The sequence below is a fragment of the Phalacrocorax carbo genome, chromosome 14 (assembly GCF_963921805.1).
Source record: "Phalacrocorax carbo chromosome 14, bPhaCar2.1, whole genome shotgun sequence".
Taxonomy (NCBI): Eukaryota; Metazoa; Chordata; class Aves; order Suliformes; family Phalacrocoracidae; genus Phalacrocorax; species Phalacrocorax carbo.
The window spans coordinates 12,985,885-13,003,882 of NC_087526.1; the positions used below are offsets into that span (position 1 = coordinate 12,985,885).

Genomic DNA, 17,998 nt, shown 5'->3' on the forward strand with positions numbered 1-17,998 from the left:
TCAATCAGAGTGCAGCAGTTCAGCCTGGAAGGTTTCTTCCCAAATGCTTTAGCCTCCTTCCATCTTCTGTTTATGTGTTTTGTATCAGACTAAAAGCTCTTTAGAAAAGGCTGGTTTGGAAATCAGACATACAACATTTTGTTATCTTCTGAAGGCATGTGAGAAGTTTTGCAGAGGGAACTCTGAAATCATAAATATGCATTTTCAACTCCACAAGCATCACTTTTCCTATTTATTTTCTCTTTAAGAGCCAGCACTGGTGGTAAGAATATAAGTGCGAAAGAGCAAGGCAGCGCAGAATAAGCACCACGACGTACACCTCAAAACCAGCGCAAGGCCTGTACAGGTATGTGTGCACGGGAGGGTTTGTTACTCCAGAAGAGAGGCAAAAAAAGCAGAAGTCAAGAAGTTTAGAGGTCAAAACTCCAAAGGATAACTGTCTGGAAGAACACTGAAGGAATTCCACGGTTTAAGAGCTTTGTAGATAGTGTTTCTTTCTGATGCATCTATAAGAGGCAACTACCATTGTGGAAAGAACAAGAATCTACTGAATACCGCCCTATACAGCAGAAACCCAGACGTTCTGTCAGCCTACTTGGCAGTAAATACATTTCAACAAGGAAGAGCTTGCTTTTCTTTATTCTGAATATGGACCTTTGTACCCACAGAAATTGTATTCTTTACACATTTTTAGTTTAAAATAAAAACAAACAACCTTGGATGCACACAGTTCAAGGCTGAAACAGGTAAATGGTCATGGCCAAAAATTCATTTCAGCATATCCTAGTAATCCATTTCTGATTTGCATAATTTCCTGAGCATCTCTGATGCAAAATAGGGATAGCAACAAGCAAGGTCATTCATATCCACTTGGGCTCTATAGCTTGTAGAGATACTATATGATTTTGGAAATCAGCAGGGAAATCTACTTTTTTAATAACTATTTCCCCTTCTCCCTACAAAAACCTGTGTTTTGGTGAGGACTTAAACTTCTATAACCAATTAATATATTTTGCCCATCCACAATGAGGAAAGCTCTGCTGATTTCAGACACATAGCAGCTGAAAACCTGTTCAAGGCTGGTCAAAAGAGGGGGCTACTCCAGCCTATCACCTCAGTTCAGGGAGTGATCTCAAAGAGCACCACAAGCAAAGATTATCTATTAGGAAGCTGTGTTTTGTTGGTTCAGGGTTTGGTTTTTCTTTTTGGCCAAGCTGCAGTACCAATAGTGTAAGAAAGTGCCACAAATGGATTAAACTGATGTAGAAGTGTTAACCTCAGTGTTTTTCAGGAGGACACATCATCAGTTTGGCTATATCCCCACTGCAAAAGAAGGTACATTCTCCAAATGTATAAGCTGGTTCAAAGAAAAAAAAGGTCTACCTGAAGATAAGGTTTTATACTGATTTAGCTAAACACAGTGAATATCAAGTCTTGGCCTCCCCAGAGTTTAATTCAAGTAAAACCTTCTCATGTTGAAACCATTAGATTTTACATCATAATACCTGTGTAAAGTTGATTATTCCAAAGTTTAAAAGATGTTTCATATACTTCTTTTTAACATCCTCTCTGTTACAGAAATGTTTAATCAGGTGGTCAGACACATCAATAACAATTTTCCCCTGGTAAGATAAATAATTTTTACCACCTTTATACTGCACAGAAGAATACTAGTTACTATTTACTATTCACCAGATGGAACTTTCATCCTCAAGAAGTCTAATCTACTTCACCAGCTATCCGTAGGAGCTGGGGAGGCCTGAGCCAGACCAAAGTCAGGTATTTTATAGAGAAACACTGCGCAGTAAAAGGTAGCGCAGGAAGTATTACCTTATTAGAAGTCAAGGTTTTGTGTGCTGAAAGCCAAGGAAGTCCAAAAATTGAAGCCCAGGCAGGCCCCAGAATCAAGTCATAAGGAGTTCTGAATACCAATCTCATTTTCTCCTAATCAAAAATAAAGTTGAACCCTGCAGCTCCAGCTATGGCTGAAAATACTAATAAAATGGTTTTTCCATTCCTGTATGCTAATTCTTGTCTCAAGATAAAAATCACTGGTCCAAGTGAGAAGGAAACAGACCCATGCTACAGTGGCATGCACTTTGGCAGGCAGAACATGTGTTTGAACAAGGAATAATGCCAAAGGTGTGGTTTGAACTTGGATCTCTCAAAGGCAAGGAGATACCTTAGCCTATGCAACCTCAGGTTACAGAGGAATTTTTGGGGGGTGGGGGTGAGAGTGGGTAACAAGTTTTAAAAGGTCTTGATGCCATTATGATACACAGTATATATTTCTTCTATAATTCCAAAATGCTTTATGGGGTCATAATGTATCCTGCCAACCTTTACCCAGTGCTTTTTGCTAGCAGTGCTCCAACATCCTCCTAGATCGGACACAGATGCTGCACTGACTCTGAGAAGTCTATTTACTGAATTAGTAATTACCACATCCTACAGCACCTGAGTTTTCCTTGGAGGTCTCCCAACCAAGTACTGACCATACCCTACATTGCTTAGCTAGTGAAATCTGACATGTTCTTGGCCAGCAGCATAGCAGCGTTGGCCGTGTGTCTAGAAATTTTCAACCTGCAAAGAGATCCGAGCCAGAAAAGATTTCTAAATGATTTGGCAATTCCACTCTGCCTGTTACTGGTTCCTTCTCATGTTCCTCTTATGCAAAGAGAAACTACACCAGACTGGTTTGGTTATTTTTGTGTGGCAGCTGGGTGGGTAGGGGAGAAAATTCAGCCTGCTGAATACAGAGCACTTCTGAAAATCTGGCTCTCAGTTGTTAATATACACAGGTTTGCAGAGGCTCCCGTATCAGATAGCCTACTTTCAAGCTGCTCTCTGTAGAAAACAAGAGTATTTAACTGGCAGAAAACAAAAAAATATGCAAAAGAAATAAAATAATAATGAAAGAGAAGAAAGCCCCCACCCCTGAGGAGCAGCTCAGCACTGAAGGAAAGCGACTGCAACTGTTTTACATACTTCTCTTGTCTTTCTTCACTCTGTTGTCACTGGTTGTTTCCTTGTTTGCAAGGCTGGAACAGAAGGGAAAATGCTGCGTGTCGAGTATTGAAATTTGCCTTTGAAGGTCCCTTTTTCAGATGGAAAAAGGAGCTTCAGACAGAACTCCCGAACCCCACTTCGACCTTCAAAGTTTGACTAATCCTTTGTCAGAGTGGCATTTGCCACTTCAGGCATAAAGGGTTTTTAACACTCAGATCAGGAGCCTGTTTTCATACCTCCTCTTAAAAGCATATCCACAGCAGACTTTCATTCATCGTAAAAGTGTGGGAAGGGGTTGTTTTGTTTGTGCTTTTTATTTGCCAGCTAGAAGGTTAGGAATTCAGTTTCATGTTCTAGTGAGAGACACACAACTTGTAAAGCAGCAGCTAGCTCGCCGGGGCTTCACAAGGGCCTAGACAGCATTTTGGGTGAAAGAATACAATCATTTGGTATGAAGGCAAGCGAGTCTATTTGCAGTCACTACCCACTAAAGGCTTGTCGTTAGGCAATCTGGGTGCTAGAATTGTGGTTGGCACATGAGCAAATCCAGTGCAAAATCTACGACCTTGACATTTTTAGCATCTCACCAACCCATCAAAATAAGGAAGTAATGCATTTACATGTAATATAAATAAGAATGCAAGTTATCTTATTCATAAGGGTCCTTATCCTAGAGGTAGCTGAAAACCTGATAAATAAATATTACAAAGGGAGAACTTAAAACAACAGTGAAATGCGGTGATTATTGGGATAAAAGGCGGCAACCATTTGGAAGACACGAACACTTAGGGATAAGGATTAAAAAAAGAAAACAAACCATAACAGCCAAAAAAAACCCTTCATGTTATACTTCAGAGAACTTGAATAGAAAATTTACCCCAGTCAGAACTTAGCCAGATCACTGGATTTCATCCTACTCTTGCAAAAGTTGGGGCAAGACCTTTTCTCGCAATACTGCTAAGTGTGGCATTAACATGAAGACGTCAGCCTCGCCTGCAACAGCAGCTTCTGTAGCCTGAATAGAGTGTGGCATGAATCGCATTTCTAAGCCACCATAACTGGGCTCAGATGGACGTAGCCCTTAACTGAAGTCCAGATCAAGATTTTAACTTGCAAAAAAAACCAGATCAAAAGCAGGTATGTATTAGTCAGCTTGCCACAACATTTTCATCTAGTAGAAGAAGTTGTGTCCAAACAGCAGTGCAGCAATGTGTAATTTTGAATGCTACAAGAACCTCAGCTCAGCTCAACGGGTACCCCAGAATTACACCTAAACATGGACAGAGTTATGATTCAGAGACAACGTAAGTTTCATGGCTTAGATTCCCTCTTAGATATCTAGAAAATCATACTTGCTGCAATACCAAATCAAATATGAATAATTCCTTATCTGAATGTACAGGCTAGTACCGCTATGCCTGTGAATTTATAAAATTCACAGATGCAAAGTGCTGGAGACATTGTGCGTAGAAAGATTCTGGATTAAAAGCAGGAGGAACGCTTCAGGTAAGTATCCTTCTGCAAGAGAAGAATTCATATACCTTTTTTGCATTCTAAGCATGTGCTGTTCAGAAAAGGCACGGCCTGTTCCTACCCTACCAAACTGAAATCTATGCAAAAAGTGAGGAACAATTTTACAAGTGGAGAACAAAAGCAAGGAAGACGTGGTGGATCCCAGAGGATTTCCTTCAGGTCAGGAGTCAAATTGGAGCTCAGATATAACAGGAAATTTTTAGTCTGAAACATAGACCATAACATATTTTTGGATGAAAACAACAAACCTGAACCTTCACCCACAGCTGAAACCAAACCTTGAATCAATCTCTGATGAAGTTTAAAGTTAAGAAATTAAGGGACTTAACCCATGCACCATGGAATATCAGAAGCTGGAAGCCACACTGAGCATCAATGAAGCTGCCATTAGAAAAAGCCATTTGTTTTTAATCCATCTGCCCTGCTGCAGCTCCAGGTCGCACCTATGCTGCTCTGTGCCTTTAGCTGCAGCTGCCCCTTCCATTTATAGGGCCAGTGAAACAAGTAAATAAACAACACCTCTGCAGCAACCTGCCATCTTAGCTCTCATATAAAAGTATTAAAGTTAAGACAAATCTGCACATTTTGATAAAAGTTCCATATAAAAATCAATCTGTACAGTCCTAAAAATGACAGCACAAGTGTCCTCTCTTCCTAAGCTACCAGCCTGGAAGCTTCAACCAGAAGACATCTTGGGGAGAAGATCAGAGTAGACAAAGCCTCTTTTTCTTGCTATCAGCGGTTACAGGTGGCATCTTAACCAGTAACAGACTAAGTCAGACTGTACTAGTAACACCGTTAGCCTCTTAAAAAAGTTCGTTGTTGGGGTGGTTTTTTTCTCCTGTGGTAAAGCTTTTTTCTAAAATGAGCAGTTTTGCATTCAGTTAAACTCAGCAGAGCCTATACCACCACCATCTAATGACTTTGGTGTTTATAATACTAATAGAATTTTCAAAAGCTAAAGTAGTAAATGCAGGATCCCCACCCACCCTTTTTTTTTTTTTTTTTTTTTTTGGTTTTTTGAACTCCCACTTATGCACCAACAAAACAAACTGACTGCTGATCTTTCACACCTGCTTGGGGATAGAGAGAAGAAAAGGATTGCAATATCCTAGTGGCTAAACATGAGAAGCACAACAATGATAAGAATATTTGTAAGCCACTCAAAATTCACCTATTACAAACAAACAACCCTCTGATGAACAAGTATTTCAAATTTCCCATCTGCCTTCATGGAATATGAGAACCGAAGTGACTAGAGTTAAAGAAAGCCAGAAAGCAGCCACCCAACACCAAACGACGATTACTGCTGTTACTTATACCCACTGACGGACAGCCTTCAATAAAGATGGCACATGAAGAGAGTCAGGCTCATCACAGCACACTGTGAGGCAAGATCAAAGTATACATTTTTCAACAAATCAGTTGCCAGATTTTTCGGGATACACCAGAGAAATAAAACACAACATGTATATCTGGTGACGCCTATTTTGTGAACAGCCTTGATTACAGGACAAAATTTAAACCATCTTAACTTAAATTCACAGAAAAAAAAAAAATTGAAGTTTTCAAGGTAACCTTTAAAAGGGTTTCCAAAAGTAGTTCTACAACAAGCAAATTAATGTTATTAATGACACTAAGTTTACATCTCATCCCCCTTTTCTCTGTCATCTTACATTTATTTCTTCAGATTATGAAAAAACTAAGCTAGTGTTTAAAAGGAGAAGTTCTACATACCTAAAAATAGCAACCTAACACCCCATTAAAATTATTGGAAAAACAAGCAATGTTTGATATTCTGACAGTGGTTTTCAAAACTACATCTCTGTAATGCCACCATAGAGTCTGATGTGCCTGAATGGCTGCTCTGTGATTCTGCTTAGTGGCTAATTGGTCTTCACTGTCCTATTGATGCTGTTTGCTTACTTGTGGTTGTAAGCTCAGAGGACTGAGACACAGCAAGTGTTTAAAAATGTAAGACTATAAACTTCAGAGCCTAACAAGAGCAAGTATGGCCAAGAGGATCTGTTCTCTTCGGCCTGTACTCTTTACTGGATTCAAATATTAGCTTCTGAAGCCTTCCACTGGCTCAAACCTTTTCATCAGACGTCACAGGGATCACCTATTAATTCATCGGTACACAGCCACCTGAAGCCCATGCAGCAGAGCTGCAATTCATTAGCTCTGAAGTCCTACGGATTTTGTCTTCATGATTAGAAGTTCTCAGGGCATCTCTTGAGGAAAATGTCTGAGTCCTTTTAGTCCAGCTATTTACTGCACCCTCTCTTTCCTTGTATCAGAAGGAAGAATGGCTCCAGGAGACAGGTTGAAAATCCTTTTCAGGATTTCAGCCCAGATTTCTGACAGCAGTGTGCGACAGCTCTGCCGACACCTACAGGTCCTGGTGTGTCCCATATGGAAGAGATTCAGTTATCACCTGCCCCAGGGAAAACTTAGTTCCTTCTTCTGACCCCTGAAACATAAGCATTCAAACCAGTGCATGTTATTGCTTTAGAGGTGCATCCTTAGCCTCGTGGGATGTTTCTAAATTATATCCAGTCAGTTGGAGTGCTTGTTAAAAGGTCCTAACATCCCATTTTATAAATTTACCTTTCCTTTGAAGGAGAAATGATTTGCTGTTTACTCCAACTTGAAAACATCCTGAACTAAAGCCGAATTAGGATAAATACATGTACTGTTTACAAATATTTGTTTACAACATCTAAAATTATATACTTTTGAAAGATATTATGAGGAAAGAAAATGGAAATAACCACTCCATTTCCATATGTGAAGTCCAAATCTGAAGCGTTTCTTCCCCTACACCCAGGTGTGGAGGTTCTCCTGGTTCACCCTTTCCCAGGCTACCTTCCTCAAGGTGAACCTTTCCTAGGAGAAGCACATTAGTTTATGTAGCTAACCCCATTTCTGGAGTCCTCCAGAGTACCTGAAAAAAGATCAGTTTCTCCTAAAACATTTTTACTTCTTTTTCCCAGTTCACTCCACTCCTCCTTTCCAAGATGAGTTCCTTGTTCTGGAGAGGATTTTCTGCATTTCAGGCACGCACTACAGCACGTATGTGGGAATGAGAAATGCAAGTAGTCAAGTACCAATTAACAACAGAACGTCCTCCTTGCTCCTTTCTTCAAAGAAAATAATTCCTGCACAAAAGCCCATATATGCACTTACACAATCATAGATCTAAGTGATGATGTACACTTGTAGAAAAACTACTCCAAACTCGGTTTAATCCAAATTCCTAGCAGACAATAACAATTGCAAACACACAAGGAAAGAATGAAGGCAAGAATAAGGAAAGTCAAGAGAATAAAAGGAAAACCCCAGAGTTCTCTCTCATTCTTGCCATCTCAGTTTAAGAAAGCTCTGTCAGCAATTACTAGTAACGCAAATTAGTATCACACAGATATCACTGAAGTATGAAACACAAGATAAACATAATGGCAGAGATTCTCCAAACAGCTCAGACAGTAAGACTTTGTGGTAACTTTGAAAACCTCAGCCAAAACGATAGCACAATTTATTTTACTTTAAGCTGTGATGAACATGTGTAATGATCAATGAAGTCTAATCTTCCAAGCTTTAGAGACGCAAGTATGTTATGAAGACATCCAGGTACAAAGAGACAAAAATGTATACATTTAAAAAACCAGAGTAATTCAACTAACTGCGAGCTAGAGAAACATACCATGAATGGGGGCTGAGCCATAAAATTCTCATAGCAAGGAGACAGATCCTCATGCCACCTCTAAAAGCGAGACTGCACTCCGGCTCACTACGGGTACTTCACAACAGGTATAAGAGACATTTTGCAGTCCTGTGTATTCATCTGGAGAAAATGGCTGAATACTTCCAGAAAAGTAAAACAGGAGGCCTGACTTAACACAATCTACACGTTAGCACAGTACCACTGGTAGTAAACTGACACATTGTTCTGCAAGATGTAATACCCTCCAGTAAGCTGTAGCACTCCCTTTTTAACAAAGATGTAGCATTTCTCCATTCTGCACAGACGCCCAGAAGGAGAAGCGTGTCAGGATAGGCCTGTTTTGAACAAACCTGCAGAATGAAGCAGCAAAAGGAAAAAGGATGAAGTGTTAGTGGTCACCCTTGAAATTGAGGGACACGGAGTTGTTGTGTCACATGGCATGCTTTGAAATGAGTTTAATGGCTTCGGTTTCACTCCAACAGGGATTTACACACCTCATCAGAACCAGCCCAGTTTGTCTCCTTCAGCTGAGCAGTGGAACAGTAACACTGCTCCTGACACATACGTGGCTAAGACGCATACGAGAGCCGTAAGACAGCCCTCGTCTGAAATACTTGAGCCAGTGTTTCCTGTTTCAAAGAGGCCACATTAAATGAGCCGTAGGAAAGGCTAAGCCCAGAATGGTAGGGATGCTGCAAAGGAAGCATGAAGAACCGTAACCTGGAACAGTTACTGAGACATGAAGCAAAATGGTAGCACGAGCAGCTCTATAGATGACCAGTATTTTCACTCCAGAGCATCAGATGGATGAAGCAAGAATTTTGAAGCAAGTATTAAAGGTAGGATTCGGAAAGGTACCTGAAGAACTGCAGACATACCCACCTGCTGTTGTGAGGGCCTAAGACAGTCTCTAATAAGAGAGGGGGAAGCTTTCCCGAAGACAGATTCCCTCAAACTCCCGTGAAGTAAAAGGTGTTGATCACCGCCAGACACACAGGTGCCAGCCTAGCAATGCCACTGCTCTGACTGAGCGAAGCCTGTTAAAGAGAGGCTCCTATCGGGACAATCACGCAAGGAGTCAAGTGCCTCAGAAGAGTCTGAATTCTCGCTCCCTAGAACAAAACAATTTACAAGGCGTCATTTGGCATTACAGAGATCAAGACTAAGAATAATTTTATTTCCTTTCGGGGAGTGAATAAAAATCTCAAAGCAACCCATCAATTCCAAGACAGAGGAAAAACTCTCCTAACTTTGCATTCACAAACTATGCATGATTTGAATGTGAAGAAATGACCAGGAATATTTATTTTTTTTTTGCCTGTAGCACAGCTAGTTTCCCCCATACAGGCATAAATGATGCTCATCAATAGAAATGTGATATTTCTGAGTATATAAAAAAAAACCCAAGCTGCACTTACTAGGTCTCCTCTGGTTCCCATTTAATTTCTTTTGTCTAATGTAAACTCACTGGGCTATGACTAACAGCTAACATGTAATTTCTAATTGTATGGCATTATGTTATGTTAGTACAAAAACATTATCAGAGCCAAGACAGAGACAGAAGCATATCGTTCAGTCTTACTGGGAGTAGACTGGAATGGAAAAATACCATCAGCATCAAGCACGTTTGTCAAGGAAGTGGATTAAAAGCCAGTGTTAATGGGAAATAATCTCCCCACATTTCGCTTTCCTACTTTTTAGATGAGAGAACTGTTATATAAACAAACCAAAATATGTTCACCTTTACAAGGGCTTACGGAAAAGCAATTGGATGATATAGGGCATTACTATTTCATTCTTTGGAATATGTTCTGTATATTTCTACAGAAATGGCCCAAAGCTTTACAGAGATCTAAAGCCTGAAGCCACGTGATTAGCCATAGAATCCATTCTTGTCGCAGAATTATGTTCAGATTTACATTTGAAAGAATTATAAGCCAGAGTCTCTGCAAAAAAAAGAAGGAAAAAAAAAATCTGATTTACACCCTGTAGAGATTTCCCTCCCTGGGGAATAAACCAAAGGAACATAAATCAAGAGTAAGGCCATGTAGAAGTATACTCCTGAGCCTGCAGACAGATTGTAATAATAGCTGCAAGAATTGCGATAGCCCATATCCTCCCAATGTGCTAATCAAAAATTGTTCAAAAATTGACGAATTAAATGGCAAACGTGATGGACAGTTTAGATTTTTTTGTTTACAGCTGGCTGTGTGTGACGGTCTCCTGGCTGGGGCTGGCAGCTGGCAAGGTGGTCGGCAGCTTGTCCCATGCAGACCATTGCCTGCAGGCCAGGGGAAAGCCTCTCACCAGCACGGGAGGTCGCTCCCGTCCCATCAGCGACCGAGCACGCCCAAACCCTGTAGTGCAGAGAGGGGTGGATGGAGATCACGAGACCCGCCAGCAAGCAGGAAAGCTGAGGGGAGCAGGGAGAGATGCACACATAAGGGTCCTCAAAAGGGGATGGATAGAATTAATTTTCCTAGGCACATAAAAAGGACTGTGTTTAGCTTGTTGTCACTCAGAAAGCCAATGAATTGCTGAAATCTAAGTAAATATGAAAGAGAAGATCTGTCTACATAAGAGGGGGAGGAAAGGGGAATTTGCCTATGCTGTCCTTGTTTTATTTTGTCTTAACCTAATTCAAATTTGTGGATCTGACTTTTTGCTGTTTTAAAGCATCTGTATGTTTTCTTCATTTGCGATCCAATAATTTAGTCTGTAACCCATTTAAGTGTCTGGTCGAAACACAGGAGCTAGGAAGACACCAGGAGGAGTGGATGCAGAGAGCTGTGGTAGTGTGTTGGGAATACTGGGTTTGCTTCCAGCTCTCAGGAGAGCCCACTCTAGTTTTCACAGCCTGCAACATGACCCTCAGCAAGTCACCCCACGTTCCTGTGCGTACGCTTCCCTTCCCACATAGCCTGTCAGTCCCATTCATTAAAAGTGCAAACTCTTCAGGACACCATTTGTGTCTTGCTATGTATTTGTTCAGGGCTTAATAGAAGAAAGCCCTTATCTCAGCTAGGGAATCCTTACATTAGCAGAGTGCAAACACTGGTCTTGTGCTCTCCCTCTGCACAGGCTGAACATCAACCCCAAACATGTACAATTCTACTATATGAAAAAAGATGATAGGTTTCCATTTCTTCAGCATTAACCAAAAAGAAAAGAAATCCTAAAACTCCATTCAGCTGACCTTTAATGCCATTGTCACCCAGCCTGTACCTGGCAGCACCCAATCAACATCTTCCAGGGCACTGTAACCTTGATACTATTGACCAGCGTTGCTCTGATTTAAATTTCAAACAGCCTGCAATTTTGATTCCTCTTTCCCCCAGCTCTGAAAGCAAACATTATGGATTTTATAGGGAAGAAGGCCCTGGCCACACACTTGATTTGCACAAACTTCGCATACGTGAAAAGGCAGTCAATACAAACAGAATTAATTTTAATTAACCTTAATACGCTGAAGAAAATGGTGGGGAGTTTTCATGAACAAATAAGTAGAGCCACATACACAAAAATATCTGCTTTGTTAATTACACATGCACACATCCAATAATACAGTCATGGTTAATTATAGTACTTGTTTCCGAACTTACATTGTTATGATCAAGCTGAGGCACCGTTTCAGTGAATAAGCACGTGTCCTTTTTTTAGTTAGGCGGAGTAGAACCAGGCACTGAGATTTTGATTAGCAGCCTTGTCAAAGATTTTCAATTCTCCATCTCATCATCAGGGGTCTGGTGCCTGTTGGGGATGGGAAGAAACTTATAATTCCCTAGCCTGAAATATCCACTGGAAGAATTGTTCCTGGATCACAAACAAGCTCAACCACAACCTCTCCTTAAGAAGTCCAATGAATCCAACTCCTTCACACAAAATCGGGAGCAACTACTCAAAACTGTGGTTATGCTGATGTAAAACTAGTGAAAAGAGGCAATCGAGAAACCAGTCTATGAAAATGTTATATGTAAATAGAAGACAAATGCCACCAAGTGAATCAAGATCCCTATAACTTCATTTAAACCAGGTAGACATCCAGATTTAGTGAGTATCTGGTCCACGATCTCGTAACAGATGTGATCTAAGTGGAGAAGAGCACTTCTGAAGACACCAGAGTGACAGGGTTTGTTACTGCAAACATTTCAAGCCAAAACAGACATCTAAACATGAACGGGTCCAAGGTTCCTCACTCTTTAAAAAACCAAAGCCAAGTCATGTTCAAATGTGCCTCCACATCCATGAGGAACACCTCTCTGCGCTGCCTCCAAGGCTTACCTGGGCCCAGCTGAGAGAATCTAAAATGAAACTCGTATGGAAAGACTGAAGGAACAAAGCACTTAGAAGAATAAAGCTCTTCTGCAGTTCTTTTGGGAAACACATAGGGCCCGATTCTGAAAATTTCTCATGACAAATCTGTAGGTTGGGCAAATTTCTGGCTAGGACTGAGATTTTTTGTTATTTCCCAAAAGCAGAATACAGGAAAGGAAGAAAAAAAACTGCTTTCTTAGCTTTCCTCAGCACTCTTGCCTTCCTTACCAGCACAGTGAACACGTGCTGCACAAACAGAGCAGATGCAAGACACAAAACCAGGTATTTAATGTTGGTTCACTAAGAGGAAAAATATTGCTAAACCAATGGATTAAAGAGTAATAGAGTTATGCCCTGAAAATCATGAGATTCAGGACTCCTCCTCTTTGCTTTCTAGTTTTTAATCTTCCAGGGTGCTTTTGAGTTACATTTCTACATTTGAGAGCCTGCGGGCTAGGAATTTATTTAAGATACAGCTAAGAATCTCATTAATAACATGAATCCAGGAACTAGGATTGAAAGAAAATATACAGGTAATGCAAAATTTAAAGTCATAACAACCGGCAACAGCGCATACAATATCAATATCTAGCTAATGGACCCAGAATGATTACCGGTTAATGAGCTGAAGCACGCAACAATAATGGAAAAAAAAGATATCAGAAGAAATGTTTCTTTTATAACATGGCTGCTAAGAATTATACCAAGTTACTCAGAGTCACATCCTGTTTACTTAAGTGATGATGGACTGGGCCTAATTCTAATGTCACAACAGTACTTTTAAAGTAGGCACATGCCTGGTGACATACCTTGATTTGCACCTATATAATCAAGCAAAAAGGAGCCCAAACAGAATACTTCTGTAGTTAAGGCTAATATGGTGTGGTCTTAAGACTTTAAACCTAAGCACCGTTGAACTGTTTAGTAATTATAAATAATGCTATCGATAGTTATGGTTTCATCATGTCCAAAATCTAGGTGGTGTTAGAGTTAGACTGTTAAAATTCTAGCAACTGGGGACAGACAAGTGTGTTATAAATTGCATCTGGAAAAGCTTCAAAAGAAGCCGGTGCCAAGCAGCAACAGACCCAAACCCCTTTTTGCAATATCTTCGTGTTCGGAACGTGTCGGACATATTTCAAGTATATTTTCATTAGATGCATTACCTGCCCTGTACAAACACTGCCGCCACCAGCTCCCCTCCCTAAAATTATCGACTAAACTTGGAAAGTGTAAGAAATAGCACTGCCAGAATTCAGGCTTGAGACTAAAAGATGCAAATAAGTCTGCTTGACACTGAAAAACGGTGTTGCAAATAGTCTGACTTTTCTGCAAAAGGTTTGATGCACAAGTTCACGGGCAGAAATATGGAAAATACATTCCCGTCCTTGCAGCAACGTTTCTCTCTATTTTACACCTTAATAAATGCATTATGAAAATAAACATTTACCTGATAGTTGTCCTTAATGGAGGTACCCTCCTTTTAAACTGATTGAGAGCTTTACAGTAAAAGAAAAAAAGCACAGGGGGATGTACAGCAGTGAAAGTTTGGAGTTAAATGAACAAAGCCACTTATTCCTTCTCAAAGGCAGAGCGAGTCAGAGGGGAAGATGAAAGCTCTTGTTTCATTTTATGTGCAAAACAGAACAGACATCTCCCATAGACATGCTAATGAAACATTGATTTGCTGGGGTGACGTTTGTTACCACAGGGCTCTCCACCTTGGACTTCCAGGAAAAACGATTCACAATTAATTAACTCCTTTCACAGATTATCTGAAATCTAACTTGGGCTCAACCCCACTTCATGATAACGTTAGTTTTGTTAGTAATATGCAGCTCAATGAATAAATATACACAAACATATATACACACACAAAAATGTATTCCAATTTTTAGATAAGGTGTACACATGCAAATGTGTAATGCATTCTATACAATACATAAAAAGAAATTATATATATGTCAAATGTACTTGTATTTGTAGCCATATAATTTCACTGCTGCAAGCACACACTGTTTTCTGCCATCAGCTTAGCACTCCCATAGAAGGACTCAAACTCCCAACGTTTAAGGACAAACCCTGACTCACTCGCCCATCTCCTCCTTACCACAAGTTAATATCAAACCAGTACCCTCGTACATGTTAACAAGCTTTTGTCCCCACTGGCCTAACCACCACTTTAATGGGGTTTCTCAGGCACAGAAAGGAGACTGGCACTCCTGTCTCTCCATTAAAATAATAATAATTTTTAAAAGGTACCTCCTCTTCAAGAGAAACGCGGGTATAAAATAAGTGGGAAAATAAAAAACGCTTGGGTTTTTGTTTGTTTTTTCAGGAAAGGGGGGAGGGGAAGTAACTGCAAAATTCTCTTTCAGTTCAGAAGAACGACGCACACGCACACAAACCGCAGACTGTCTCGCTGTATATGCACAATATGGCAGAGGCATGTCAAACACCACACCTCCCATATCATGTTTTAATCTCATTTGTCCTATGCCCACGAGAGCCTCAATCCAGGATTGCGGCCCCCGGATCAAAGGGGGTGTGATTCACCTATGACGAATTCTACCACAAACATTTGTGGGAACCCTTCTGTAAAGTTCATATTTACTGAGGGACCAAAATAGAGGAGCAGAACAGCTTCGTGCCTGGTTTATTAGTCAATATTTGAAGTGGCAATGGAAGCAGCTCAGAAGAACAAATGCTACATTCACAATGGGAGTTGCTATAAATGCTAGTTAAAGATTATATTCCTTTAAAAGTTGTGAGGAAATTAAGGAAAGAAATTCTGTGGATGCTGTCTTTCTAAGCTTTTCTTGTTTTGGTTGAAAAACAATTGTTTGGGAAATAAGAAAAATGGGTGAATTCTTTTTATAATCAAAGTATTTAATTTTCAGCAATGAGAATTCCAAAGGGTTCACAAAGGTGGATATTTTCTCTTGTTTAGGTAGAAAAACCACTTTTCCTTAAAAACAATAATTTAGACTGTGTTTAAGGCCCTGTGGCAGGGCCTTAAAAGCTGCAGTGAGTTTAAATTTTACTTTAAGGGATTTAAACCAGTCTCACACCGACTTTATAATTTTCTTTCTAGGATGCACATACGAATTACAAATATAAGACATAATTCCGTTAGATATTTTGATTTACAATAAAAACTGAAATTGCTTTTAAGTAACGTATCTAGAAGATCAAAGGCCTATGAGCAGTAGCACCATAACTGACGTTCAACCTACTATTCTTTAAAGATTTTGACAATTTGAAATAAAACTCTAACTGTACATACACACACATTCCCCAACTCCTTCCTCCATGAATACCATTAACGTGAACTTCAAGCAGGGCTCACCTTCACAACAGCTATTATTGACATGGGGTAGATGATCAATACAGAACAGACTGGAAGCTCATTTTCAGAAATTGATAAAAGTTCAAACCCCAGAGGGGTTAGATGATTTACAGCAAAGGTTAAACCTATGCATGCTACTTTTTCTCAAAAGCAAGAGTTTTCCAGATGCTTCCAAACGTTTTTCTTTCTTAAGGCCTTTAAATTTGAATACAAATTTGTTTTCTTTCTTAGAATTCATAGTTAGAGTAGAAATTATGTTTGCTGAGAGTTAGCAACTGTCAAGGAAGCAATACATCTTAGCACATGAGATAACATTTTTTGTATGGCAGGTGCGAGAAACATGAAGCTGGGCCTTACTGGGACCTTCTCTGCATCTCCCAAACCCAGCCAACAGTGCCAAATTGTCCTGTTCCCCTCATTCCTGGCTGCCACCAACCTGCACTGGCACTCACGTTGGTCCCGGCTCCCTCCCCGCAAGGATACTAGCAGGTGGCAGATGGAACTGAGGGCCACTAGCCTTCCATCTCAGATCCAGTTTCAGGGGGTTCACAAGCTTATGAGGAGGCAAGATTTGATATGTTCAATAATCAAGAAGTACATAAAAAAAACAACAAGGAAAACGGTAGCTGTCACCTTCACGTAGAGTTGGGGATACGCAGTGCTGCCAATGCAGCCTAGTGGAAGAAAAGGTCTCAGGAAAAACAAATGGAAAAGGTGCCTTCTCCATTGAAGTAACGCAGAGCAATGACAGTAACAGACCTCCCCATGAGCAACGTGCTACATCCCTTTCCTATTCATTACAACTTCTTACCCACCCTCATCTCCTTTCTTCAAAGCATCTCCCCTCTGATTAGGAGGCAGCAGCAGCAGAAAGTTAATCACTGCTTTCCTTCCCAGGTCATCAATAAAGAGCGGCCTCACTAATGAAGTGCTCTAGCTAAAATAATAAAAGAAGGGCCAGTACAGAGTTCCTGTGAGTCCTGGCTCAGTCCAAACCCTAATGTTGATGTTGTTATATAAATGTACCACAGACTATGTAGGGCAACCCCATGTCTATCACAGCAGCCAAAACCATTTCATACTGTGTGCTTTTAATTATTTCATTGACACCCCTAGACTTGATAACTGCCTGAATTTTCCTGTCAACACTTTGGTCCTTGATTTTCTTCATTAAATCACAGTTTCAAATTACTTTTTTTTCTCCACCCCCACCCCAACTGTTTTTTGGCTTCTAATTCTCTGAATGCCCCACACTGTTTTAAATTACATGCTCATTTCAGAATACGCAGACTATTTATCTAGGAGGCAAATTTCAGAGTCATCTGAAATTAATTTCCCAACCCCAAAGTTCCTGGGTACCAGCTTCCAATTCAGCCGTGGAATTTCCTGATGGCGCTGCCTGGTTCAGGTTTCTCCACACCTCCGGAGAGCTGCCCTGCCAGCTGCGAGGCTGCGACACGCACTCCCTCCTGCTTCTGTTACTTTCTGACTGACCTTTTCAACGGCAAAATAAAATATACCTTAATTAATTTGTAGATATTAGTAATAAAGTAGGCTATACAATTCTTAACATCCAATCCACGTCTTGGGAGGTGGAAGTGCTTCAAGCAGTTGAAGGATACACAGCACTTAGCATTGGACTCAGCCTGGAAGGTTGCTATTAATTATTATGCCAAGTCTATTAACAGACACTAGCTGCCCTGTACGTACAGCAAGACAATTTCTGGAAGTATCAGTTACCCCACGTGACTTCGCCTGGACTTGGGGCCCCCACACAACCCGTAATATTAGGGCTGTGGGCAAAATTAAAATCATTTCAAACATTCTAAACATAAAATTAAAACCTTCTGCCATTAAAAAAAAAAATCTAAAATTTTATTTTGGATGTCTGTAAAGAGTCCAATCTGATGGAAGAAATTTGAAATTCCCTGTGGTTTTGTTAAGTGTATCAAAACAAGTTTCAAGTGTAAGAGAGGTTATGGCTTGTTTCAATGGTCAAATATTTTTCAGGCAAAATTATTTTTCCTTAAAATTATTTGTTCATGTTAAATCAATTGTGACATTAA

General features: G+C 40.2%; 1 long non-coding RNA gene across 1 annotated transcript in view; it reads right to left on the reverse strand.

The window, feature by feature from the left end:
• Positions 1-17,998, reverse strand: part of LOC135315674 (uncharacterized) — a 300,200-nt gene that overhangs the window by 134,720 nt on the left and 147,482 nt on the right. The window contains exon 3 of the long non-coding RNA XR_010375148.1: positions 11,872-12,019. This is a non-coding gene — a long non-coding RNA (uncharacterized LOC135315674). The remainder of the gene's footprint in view (positions 1-11,871; positions 12,020-17,998) is intronic.